At 39.5% G+C, this 12,430-nt stretch overlaps 1 pseudogene; it reads right to left on the bottom strand.

Moving 5' to 3' along the window:
* Nucleotides 1-2,157: 2,157 nt before the first annotated feature.
* LOC120874838 overlaps nt 2,158-12,430 on the bottom strand; it is a 48,010-nt pseudogene continuing 37,737 nt past the window's right edge.

Genomic DNA, 12,430 nt, shown 5'->3' with positions numbered 1-12,430 from the left:
AAGGTATCATTTTTGCCTGAAGTATAGATGTAAGCATTTGAAGTCCACATTGAACTTCCCAGTGAGAACCCAGTACTGACTACTGACACCTTGATTATATTCCTGCAATTTAACTGTGCCCAGAATCCTAATCCACAGGAAATGTTAGATAAATGTGAAATTATTTTAAATTGTTTTAAACTGCTAAGTTTGTGGTAATTTACTATGCAGCATAGAAAACTAATTAACAATTTAGTGTTAGCCTTATAATCATGCTGCTTTGGGAGCACAAGTTATGTGCACTGAAATCATGCTCTAGGGTCAGGAAGAATTCCTGGAGAATGCAAATCTTGAGCTAAAATTAAGAGGATATTAGGAAAAAAGAGAGTCATCAGAAAATTTAACTAGGAGTTAGCTAGAAGAAAGAGGAAGAGCCTTTAAGATATTTTTGTGATATGGCAAAACTGATGGTATTTAGTTTAGTGTAAAGAGAAATGAAAGGTAGTGAAGGACTAGAATTTATACAGACTTCTGTCTTGGTCAGATGTTCTAATTTATATGATGGGAGACTGTTAATATAATTTAAACTAGGAAGGTGTGATCAGATTAATGTGCAAAGTCAATTTAGCTTAGCAGTTGTAATATATGAGAGTCAAAAGCCAATTCTAGCTTTAAGAGCAAAGATTACAGGAATAAGAAGCAAGTGGCTCTGTTTTCCTTTCTCCCGCATTGTGCATCTGAGAATCTATACAAGGACCTCACCTCGTTATATTGAATTTATTTACCAGGCTCTCTAAGAGACTGTGAATTTCCAGTGGGCAACTACCACATCTTATTCACTTCTGTTTCCCTGGGGGCTAAAACAGTACCAGGTACATGACTTACACCACTACAAGATAAATTGTTATTGGCTTAATAGACCATTCAGGAATGGTTTTTGTGAAATTGAGAACAAGTTTAGAATAAATAAGAGAGAAAAAGAACAAATTAAAAGGTAAGAATTTCCACTTCAGAAAATCTGCTCAAAGCATACTTGAAATAAATGTTAAATAGTGGATTTTGCTTATTTCACAAGCCTAATATATAATGTGTATACATTTTTATAGGCTTATTTAAAAAAAAACTGTTTTGAAATGAACAAAAAAAGAAGCAATAATATCCACTGTGGAATTTAAATAGTCTTATTATATGCAACAGGCTTTTGAGTACATGTCAGGCTGTAATTTGGATTGGAAAGTGGGATCAGGGCAATAATTAGCAACCATATTTCTTGAATCAAATTGCATTACAGACTTCTGGGAGGTCACTGAGGTTTACTGAACCTTACCCTACTTTGAGTCATGCTGAAATATTCTTAGAAATCCCATATGATGAGCCATCATCCTTCCCTTATTCTCTGTCTTTCCAACTTGACTGGTGTAGTCTAGCCACAATTTCTTCCACATCTGAATTATTGAACTACCTTCGTGGTTGATCTCTTGTGTCAAAACTAGACTAATAGTGAGGAAGGACAATGGATTTTTAAGTCAAATAGATTCAATATTGCAACTGAGCTCTTTATCCTTTTGTCAAATAATTTCTTTAACTCTCTTTTCTTTAGGTGGAAAAAAACTATTCCCTAATTGTAAGGATTATTGGGAAGATTAATTAGGAAATCTTTATATGTTTATAATCACAGTAAGTAAAATTCTCAGATGTTATTATTTCTGATTTTTTACCAGTTGAATAAGCCCAAATAAAATAAGTAGATTTTGATGAGAGGTATCATGGGACAGGAGAAAAACATGATCAGTTGGACCTCATTTACAATCCTGTCTTTATTTTATTTTCACATATATTACCCTCAAATAGTGTGCAGCTGGTGAGCAAAACAAGTAATTAACCAACCAAAGTTGAGTGAAACTAGTCTTAGTATTGGCTAACCTCTCTGCATGAAACATAAGATGGGAAATTTGAGTCTTTCAGGTTACTATTCTGCTATGTTCATTAAAACAGTCTCAAAAGAGTAATAAATATAATAGTAGCATAAAATATATATACATATAATTAATATCCTGTTTATTCCAAGTGAATGAGGACTTCATGAAATGTGATAAAAGTTGTTTCCTTGTATATCTAAAAAGTGCTGTTATTATATACGTTGAAAATCTTTTTTGGCTGTAGTTCAGTCTAAACTTGTCAAAAGTCAGGAGTAAGCTCTCCATCATCATCATCGTCAATTTTCTTAAGTTCTAGAAACAATATCATACACATGTGTAATTTAAACTTTTTTGACTATGGTAAATTTGAGAACAATTTAGCTGTCACAGCAGGAATCATGGGTAATATAGAATGAAAAAATGAGAACAATGACATACCATTATTACTGATAAGTATAGTCTAAAATTAGCTGATGTAGTGATTTTAAGTTTGAATGCACAGCTGTACCTTATACCTCTGAGAATTGTTTGCCAGGATCCAGTTTCAAGAGCTCAGCTTTAGCTATTACTTTTTGCAAACTTTAGTCATTATCTGTTAAGATTTATTTTTTCCCTGTATCAATTGTGAATCTAGAAACTCTAATAAGGTAACATTAAAATATTTTATTCGTTAGTAAATATTCAGATTTTATTAATTACTATTGAATTAGACAATGTTTTTGAAAGTAATTTGCATTCTTTTAAGTGTTCTATCAGGTAATACTCGGTATCTCACACAGTAGGTGCTCAAAAAATGTTTTTCAATAAGTGAAAAATGTATTTCTCTGCCTTTCTTTCTTTTACTTCTTCTTTCGTATATGTATTGAGCAATGCTTTCTTTCTCTCCAGCTCCCCAATATTCCTACCATGATGAACGCTGGCTTACAACTAAGATGAAATTAAGTGCTTTTGGAAAAATAAAAATTTTCCCTCAAAAAATTATTAAAATTTAAGGACTTGCACATATTCAAATATGCAGAAATTTGTATATATTTTAAAGAAGTAAGTATCATCTTTCCCCCTACTCAAGTTCACTGTCAGGTTAAGACTGCAACGGATAGTATGTTCTTTGGAAAGAAACACTACATGGATATGAGAACTACTAGAATGAGATACAGCATCTGAAGGTTTAATTTACAAAGGAGTTAGAAAGCTGGTTATATTGGGAGATGAAACTGAAAAGTATTTGAACATTTAGAAACTTACGTGGCAGGGGAGTAAAGAAGTAGAGTGAATAAGTAGCTCAAGGTAGTTAAGCTGTTTTGGGTGCAGACCAAGAGATCTGATGATTAAACTTGTAACTCAGATGACAGTGAGTTAGAATCTACATACTGTTGGCTGGCCCATATACTGTGGAGTCCCATCCGGACAAATATTACAGACCACTTTCTCATCGTAGGTGACTCTCTTGGGTACGGATATAATGGGAGGATTACTGGTCTTACATTAAAAATCTCTAGTTCTGCTGTGTGTACTGGTGACTTTAGCCAACTTACCAATCCAATTTGATCTTGATTTCTTCATATTTATGTATATTTTAAATATTCTATTTGTTTGTTTTTGGCAGTGGTGGGTCTTCGTTGCTGTGCAAGCTTCCTTTGTTGCCAGGGGCTGGGGCTGCGGTCGAGCTGCGGGGTGTGGCTTCTTGCTGTGGGCGCGTCTCTTGCTGCAGAGCAGGGATCTTGGACACATGGTCCTCGGTGGTCGCGGTGGAGCTCGGTGGGTGCTCCTGGCCTCTAGCGCGCAGGCTCAGTAGTGTGGGGCACAGACAGTTGCTCCCTGGCAAGTGGGATCTTCCTGAATAAGGGATCACACCTGTGTCTCCTGCATTAGCATGCAGATTCTTTACCACCTACCCACTAGGGAAAACCAATTTCTTCATATTTAAACTGACAACAAAAGGACTCAACAACAATACCACGTGGTATTGATATTGTAATAGTAATGTGAAATTGGTCTACTGCCCTGAATGGTTTTATTTTGATAATGTATGTCAAAAGAGAAAAAAAAAAAAAAATGTAGTTTTCTGGTGAATACAAAGTATCAAGTTTTAGAATTTTTTTTTAAACATATATAGGTTTTTAATTCTTTTGGCCCAATCCCTTTGAGTCAAAAGCAGAGATTGATTCTTTAATTAAATTTTATGTAATATATGGGAAATAGGTTATCTTTAATTAAATTCCTCTGAGGATTTTTCTTCAGAGACTAGGGCAAGATCCTAAATTCACTTTGTGGAAAGTACTGTTTAATTATTAAAATGTAAAGTATTTTGAATCAATTTAAAATTGCCCCCAAAGGTTCTTGTCCTATTAAAACAATGTTTGGGAAAGGAGAGTTAAATGTCAGTTAAATTACATAAAACCTTCCACAAAAATAGATGAGATTACTAAACAACTAGTTTAAGTCAATATATGCCTCGGAATTGAACTGCCTTATATCCTGATGCTGGGAAAGATTGAAGGCAAAAGGAAAAGTGGGCGGCAGAGGATAAGATAGGTTAGATAGCATCACTGACTCAGTGGACATGAATTTGAGCAAACTCCTGGAGATATTGAAGGACAGGGAAGCCTGATGTGCTGCAGACCATGGGGTTACAGAGAGTCAGACACAACTTAATGACTGAGCAGCAAGAACAAATGGCCAAAAGAAGTTTAAGGTATAGGCATACATGCTTTCCACCGGAGCTCTATATGTCAGAAAAGCAGTACATTGTTTCAGAATGAAGAAAGCAGAGTAAAGGAAGCCAGGGAGAGTCTCATATTGTTCTCATTTCACAGTGACTAAGGGAGGAGACAGAGAAAAACAGACTCACTCCACTAGCTTGACAGGAACAACCAATTGAGGGGAAGATTTACTCTGACAGTGCTGTGATGGTTCAACCCCGCATCGGGGAGGGCATGGGCAAGGGTAAAATTCCAGGACGAGAAATCCTGGAAGCGCTGACGTAAAGGGTGAGGACAGAAATTATTAATACTTATTTTAGGAAAAAGTGACTCAATAAGAGGGTATTGTGGAAGATAACTGGGACTTGTGCAATGGCAAAGAAGTTCTTCTGAGATTTACACTTTACAATGACGTCTCATTTACTATACATTTTTATTATATGTTCTGCCAAAGCAAGCACCACCATAAATTTCTGAGACTCTCCACGGCCTCCCTGGTGGCTCAGTGGTAAAGAATTTGCCTGCCAGTGGAGGAGCCACAGGGACGCAGGTTCGATCCTGGGAGGGGAAGATCCTCTGGAGAAGGACATGGCAACCCACTCCAGTATTCTTGCCTGGGAAATCCCACAGATGGAGGCACCTGGAGGGGTATGGTCCACAGGGTCACAAAGAGTCTGTCATGATTGAAGCGGCTGAGCACAAGTTGAGCACATGCTGCCTTTTAGCTCTCAAGTTTCTGTGGCTTTAAGAAGTATGATGTTGATATTCTTGTAAAGATCTAATTTTGGTTAAAAGAAATAAAATAGGTGACCTGACTGAATGTTTCTAAGCCTGACCATTTGTTTTGGGGTCTTTAACCTGAATTTCTATGCTGGGCTTCCCAGGTGGCACCCAGCTGTAAGTGTAGGAGAAGGGTTCCAACCCTGGGTCAGGAAGATCCCCTCGAGTAGGAAATGGCAACCCATTCCAATATTCTTGCCTGGAAAATTCCATGGACAGAGGAGCCAGGCGGGCTACAGTCCATGGAGTTGCAAAGAGTCAGTCATAACTGAGCGATTGAACACACACATATAAAATGACAGGGAAGGAAGTAGGACCATTCCTGAGATCCAGGGCAAACATCATGGAGAAAATTAAACATTCCTGTAGGCTGGTCTATAGACAAGGTTTTACAAAACACTTAAACGATTCCACTCTTACAAATAAAATTTGGAATGACTTTTTAATGCTATTGCTGTTGTTTTTCGATTTTGTACTTACAAACCCAAGGAGTAGGTAAATGTTTTTCACACCATTGTCATCACAGAGAAATCAACTTTTTCAAAATGCATCACAAGATAAGAATCACATCCTAGTTGAAGAGCAATGTTGGAAGCCACTATATTAGACTTGTTTTTTTTTTCTAATATTTATCTATTTGGCTGCACCAGGTGAGTAGTGGGATGCAGGATTTTTAGTTGTGGCATGCAGACTCTTAGTTGCAGTGTGTGGAGTTTAGTTCCCTGATCATGGATTGAATCCGAGTCCTCTGCACTGGGAACTCAGAGTCTTAACCACTGAACCACTAGCAAAGTTCCTAGACTTTCATTTAAGAGTAAAACATTTGATTAACCCATGTGATGGGATTTTATTTGATATTCTATAAACTTACTAGAGGGCTTCCCCTCTAGTAAGGGGGGCTCAGTGGTAAAGAATCCACGTGCAAGGGAGCAGCCATAGGAGACTCGGGTTCCATCCCTGAGTTGGGAAGATCCCCTGGAGGAGGTCATGGCAACCCACTCCTTATTCTTGCCTGGAGAATCCTATGGGCAGAGGCACCTGGTGGGCTAGAGCCCATGTTGTCACAGGAGTCAGACACAACTGAAGCAACTTAGCAGGCACGTGCATGCAAACTCACTAGAAAAGAGCATGGAGCTGAAGGTCAAGATTTTTCCCCATTGTTCTGATGCTCTGCCCACTCTCTGTGGACATGTACTGTGAAATTGATCTATTTTTCAGAGTTGTGGGTTATATAGTGGCAACATTTCAAGTTCTTGTTGATATCAAGAACATACCTAAATCTTTTACAGTGCGTACGTGCGTGCTAGGTCATCTCAGTTGTGTCCACCTCTGTGACCCCATGGACTGTAGCCCACCAGGCTCCCCTGTCCCTGGGATTCTCCAGGCAAAAATACTGGAGTGGGTTGCCATGCCCTCCTCCAGGAGATCTTTCCTATACAGGGATCAAAATTATGGTTTTTATGTCTTCTGCATAGGTAGGTGGGCTCTTTACCACTAGTGCCACCTGGGAAGCCCAAAACTTTTTATAGTATTCCATTTTTATTCACTGGAGAAGCAAATGGCAACCCACTCCAGTTCTTGGTGTGGCTAGCTTTTGGCAAAAATAGATATCTCTCTATAAAATTACATAGACAGATATTATTAACTTAAAATTTACATTGTCATGCTGTATATAGATGTATATTCTATAACCTATGTTTTCACTAGATGATATGACAAAAACATCTGTCATGTCAATAAATAAAAATCTATATTGTAGATAACTGGTTCATAGTTTGGCCATAATACTTTATCTATTCATTCATATGTAGATGTACATTTAGTTCCCCCCCTTGTTTATTGCTATTATAAAATTGACTTTGATATAACAAATATATAGACACAGTTTTGTGCATATATCTGGTTATTGCATCTAAATATATTCCAGGAAGTAGGGTTGCTAAATTGGGGGATATATTATTTTAAATAACATTGATACATAAATTGTATACTCAGCATAGCAACCAACAGAGAATGAGGACATTTCCTTATACCCATCCTTTTTAGACTTTCTAATAGATTTTGTTATTCCTTTAAATATTCCAAAACCTTATTGGCATTGAAAGGGATCAGAATATTCCACCCTCCAAAAAAATGTCATTTTGGCATAGGGATTATTTTGAGCTGAAGGCGATTGGAAAATGGCAAACACAAGCTTGCTACCCTCCATCCTCCTGCCTGAGAGCAGGACATAAATTTCCCCTTACAAAGGTAATATACATTTCCATTTGTAAAGGTGTTCCCTCTCCCGTATCAGGAATACCTGAGATAGCACTGAAACGAGTCTGTAGGATGCCTCTTAGTAAACAACCCTTACTTATCATACATTTCTTAGTCATCTTCCATAACTTATTGCTCTTTAAAAAAAAATTACATAAACTTCTAGCACACTTTATTGATTTAGGGGCCAAACAAGGCAGCATTAGGACAGTTAAGAAAATGCCTTCTTGAAAATGATACATCCTAGGGCTGTTGAGTGATGTCAGTCATAGGATTTGAGGATGAAAAGGGCAGTCTTTGAATGATGTTGCTTAGGATACTTGCTCATTTAACAAAAAGGATCCTTTTGCACGATGTGGATGGAAGAAGGCAACAGTGTAGGGCTGTGATGTGTGCTGGGTGGTTGCCGTGAGCTTACCCACGAGGGCAGGTGGGCTGGTAAATCAGTGCTGAATTGGGAAGGGAGAGACACCAGCCTGTCCCACCTGCCTCCTGACACCAGTAAATTTGATTAGTTGAGCCACTGTCCCTGGAACACACTCTGTGTCCCTTTCCAGTGTGAAGATGATGTTTTGATCTCATGCTATGGGGAACCAGGTTAGTAGTCAACTTCCGCCCTGATCCAAGCTACAGGATGGCAAGGCGACAGTGGGACTTCCTGCATACCTGGGTTGGCAGGAGGCTCTGATAAAAGCTGAAGTCTTAGGGCACTGGCTTTGTGAAATATTGTCACCAGTCCAGAGTAAATGAAAATGTGATTCCTTACAAATAATGCTACATCTCCGTTTCTACCTATACCCTCCAGTTACTGTTTTTAAAAATTAGTTTTCCCCTTTGTCTATACATTTTAAGACTCCGGCTTCATAAAAGGAATTGATTCACTGCAGCATGGCCACTCTTCCTGTCTTGTGCCCTCCATCTCCTCCCCTCCAGCCTTACCCTGACCACCCTCCCCTCTGCACAGTACCTACGGGCAGGGACCAGGCCATGTGGTGATGAGCAGCGATGTGGTCCTGCCTGGCCTTCTGTTTCTGGGATGTGGCTTAGGACAATGCTGCTAGGATGCTGCAAACAGGACATCACGGGTCTGGGATGCATGCATGGCAGAGTGGAGCCCCTTTACTGTCTTACTCCACCAATGGATGGCCTCACTGTGGTAGGTCTCAGGGTGGATTTTCAAGGCCTTGACCAGGAGCTGACTGTGGCTCAGATCATGAACTCCTTATTACCAAATTCAGACTTAAATTGAAGAAAGGGAAAACCGCTAGGCCATTCAGGTATGACCTAGATCAAATCCCTTATGATTATACAGTGGAAGTGAGAAATAGATTTAAGGGCCTAGATCTGATAGATAGAGTACCTGATGAACTATGGAATGAGGTTCATAACATTGTACAGGAGACAGGGATCAAGACCATCCCCATGGAAAATAAATGCAAAAAAGGCAAAAAAGGCAAAAAAAGGTCTGGGGAGGACTTACAGATAGCTGTGAAAAGAAGAGAAGTGAAAAGCAAAGGAGAAAAGGAAAGATATAAGCATCTGAATGCAGAGTTCCAAAGAATAGCAAGAAGAGATAAGAAAGCTTTCTTCAGCGATCAGTGCAAAGAAATAGAGGAAAACAACAGAATGGGAAAGACTAGAGATCTCTTCAAGAAAATTAGAGATACCAAGGGAACATTTCATGCAAAGATGGGCTCAATAAAGGACAGAAATGGTATGGACCTAACAGAAGCAGAAGATATTAAGAAGAGTTGGCAAGAATACACAGAAGAACTGTACAAAAAAAGATCTTCACGATCCGGATAATCATGATGGTGTGATCACTCATCTAGAGCCAGACATCCTGGAATGTGAAGTCAAGTGGGCCTTAGGAAGGATCACTATGAACAAAGCTAGTGGAGGTGATGGAATTCCAGTTGAGCTATTTCAAATACTGAAAGATGGATGCTGTGAAAGTGCTACACTCAATATGCCAGCAAATTGGGAAAACTCAGCAGTGGCCACAGGACTGGAAAAAGTCAGTTTTCATTCCAATTCCAAAGAAAGGCAATGCCAAAGAATCCTCAAACTACAGCACAATTGCATTCATCTCACATGCTAGTAAAGTAATGCTCAAAATTCTCCAAGCCAGGCTTCAGCAATACGTGAACCATGAACTTCCTGATGTTCAAGCTGGTTTTAGAAAAGGCAGAGGAAGCAGAGATCAAATTACCAACATCCGCTGGATCATCAAAAAAGCAAGAGAGTTCCAGAAAAACATCTATTTCTGCTTTATTGACTATGTCAAAGCCTTTGACTGTGTGGATCACAATAAACTGTGGAAAATTCTGAAAGAGATGGGAATACCAGACCACCTGACCTGCCTGTTGAGAAATCTGTATGCAGGTCAGGAAGCAACAGTTAGAACTGGACATGGAACAACAGACTGGTTCCAAATAGGAAAAGGAGTACATCACAGCTGTATATTGTCACCCGGCTTATTTAACTTCTATGCAGAGTACATCATGAGAAACGCTGGACTGGAAGAAGCACAAGCTGGAATCAAGAGTGTCAGGAGAAATATCAATAACCTCAAATATGCAGATGACACCACCCTTATGGCAGAAAGTGAAGAGGAACTAAAAAGCCTCTTCATGAAAGTGAAAGAGGAGAGTGAAAAAGTTGGCTTAAAACTCAACATTCAGAAAACGAAGATTATGGCATCCAATCCCATCACTTCATGGGAAATAGATGGGGAAACAGTGGAAACAGTGTCAAACTATTTTTGGGGGGCTCCAAAATCACTGCAGATGGTGACTGTAGCCATGAAATTAAAAGACACTTACTCCTTGGAAGAAAAGTTATGACCAACCTAGATAGCATATTCAAAAGCAGAGACATTACTTTGCCGACTAAGGTCTGTCTAGTCAAGGCTATGGTTTTTCCAGTTGTCATGTATGGATATGAGAGTTGGACTGTGAAGAAGGCTGAGTGCCAAAGAATTGATGCTTTTGAACTGTGGTGTTGGAGAAGCCTGTTGAGAGTCTCTTGGACTGCCAGGAGATCCAGCCAGTCCATTCTGGAGATCAGCCTTGGGATTTCTTTGGAGAGAATGATGCTAAAGCTGAAACTCCAGTACTTTGGTCACCTCATGGGAAGTGTTGACTCATTGGAAAAGACTCTGATTCTGGGAGGGATTGGGGGCAGGAGGAGAAGGGGACGACAGAGGATGAGATGGCTGGGTGGCATCATTGACTTGATGGACATAAATCTGAGTGAACTCCAGGAGTTGGTGATGGACAGGGAGGCCTGGCGTGCTGCGATTCATGGGATCACAAAGAGTCAGACACGACTGAGTGACTGAACTGAACTGAATTATCATCTGATCAGTGGATCAAGGGTTCCTCTGTGATACTATCTTTCATGGATGCCTTTCGGGGATTGAACTCCTTGTGTAGTAATGGCCATTCTGGGGGCCTTCCTGTGAGTCTCTGGATTAGCAGAGAGCCTGGGATGCTGAACTCAATCACAGAATCAAGCTTGTCTTTCCTCTTCTTGGTGAAGTTACCAAGCCTTTCTGCCTGCCTCACAGTCTGGGAGAAGCCATCTAGAAGAATATTATTTCTGCATGGAGAGATCTCCCAATTCTTCTCAATGAGCTCTGTGGCTGTTTCATCACTCATCAGTTTTCCAGCATCCATAGTTGCCTTCAGCTTTTCTCCCAGATCTGAGCCAGAAGACTCTTAGCATGTCTCCAGTAGCCAAATGGGAGACACAGAAGTTTTCGGTAGATTTGGGTGCCTGGGAACCCTTGTCGGCTCCAGGTGGCCTGCGTATCTTGGGATACTCTTGAGTTGGTGCTGCCTCAGGCACGTTAGTGGCCTCTGAAGCCTCTCACTGCTCATCCCACACCGCGTTGCTCTTTTTAAAATGATAGATAAGCCCTCAGTTAAACACTTCTTTGGGTTTTCACTCTTTTCTGTAGAGTCTCCATGTACATAAAATATGTATGCCTTTCTCCTCTTAAACTGTCTCTTGCTAGTTTAATTTTCATGTCTCAAATACAGAACCTAAGAGCATAGAGGAAAAGCTTTTCATTACTTTTAGCATAAAATACCTTCTTGTGTGTGGTGTCATAAAGTTGAATTGAGAAGGTATTAAAGTTTAAAAAATTTAAAGTTCTCAAAGTAAATTTCACAGTATCTTGCTTATAGTAGAGAATGTCTATCTAGAAATAGCTCTCAGATAGCTGTTATTCCAGCCCAGCAAAGCAAAATCCCCAAAGCTCATAATGAGTAAGAAATAATTGCTTCCTTCTTTCTTTTTTTTAATATATATATATATATATTTAATAATTTATTTTTTTTACTTTACAATTCTGTATTGGTTTTGGCATACATTGACATGAATCCACCACGGGTGTACATGCGTTCCCAAACATGAACCCCCCTCCCACCCCCCTCCCCACAACCTCTCTCTGGGTCATCCCCGCGTACCAGCCCCAAGCATGCCATATCCTGCATCAGACATAGACTGGCAATTCAATTCTTACATGATATTATACATGTTTCAATGTCATTCTCCCAAATCATCTCACCCTCTCCCTCTTCCACTGAGTCCAAAAGTCCGCTATACCCATCTGTGTCTTTTTTGCTGTCCTGCATACAGGGTCATCATTGCCATCTTTCTAAATTCCATATATATGTGTTAGTATACTGTATTGGTGTTTTTCTTTCTGGCTTACTTCACTCTGTATAATCGGCTCCAGTTTCATCCATCTCATCAGAACTGAGTCAAATGTATTCTTTTTAA

The sequence above is a fragment of the Oryx dammah genome, unplaced genomic scaffold (assembly GCF_014754425.2).
Source record: "Oryx dammah isolate SB20612 unplaced genomic scaffold, SCBI_Odam_1.1 HiC_scaffold_15, whole genome shotgun sequence".
NCBI classification, from domain to species: Eukaryota; Metazoa; Chordata; class Mammalia; order Artiodactyla; family Bovidae; genus Oryx; species Oryx dammah.
Note: the sequence above shows the minus strand (reverse complement) of the source record. Positions and strands in the feature narration are given on the sequence as shown.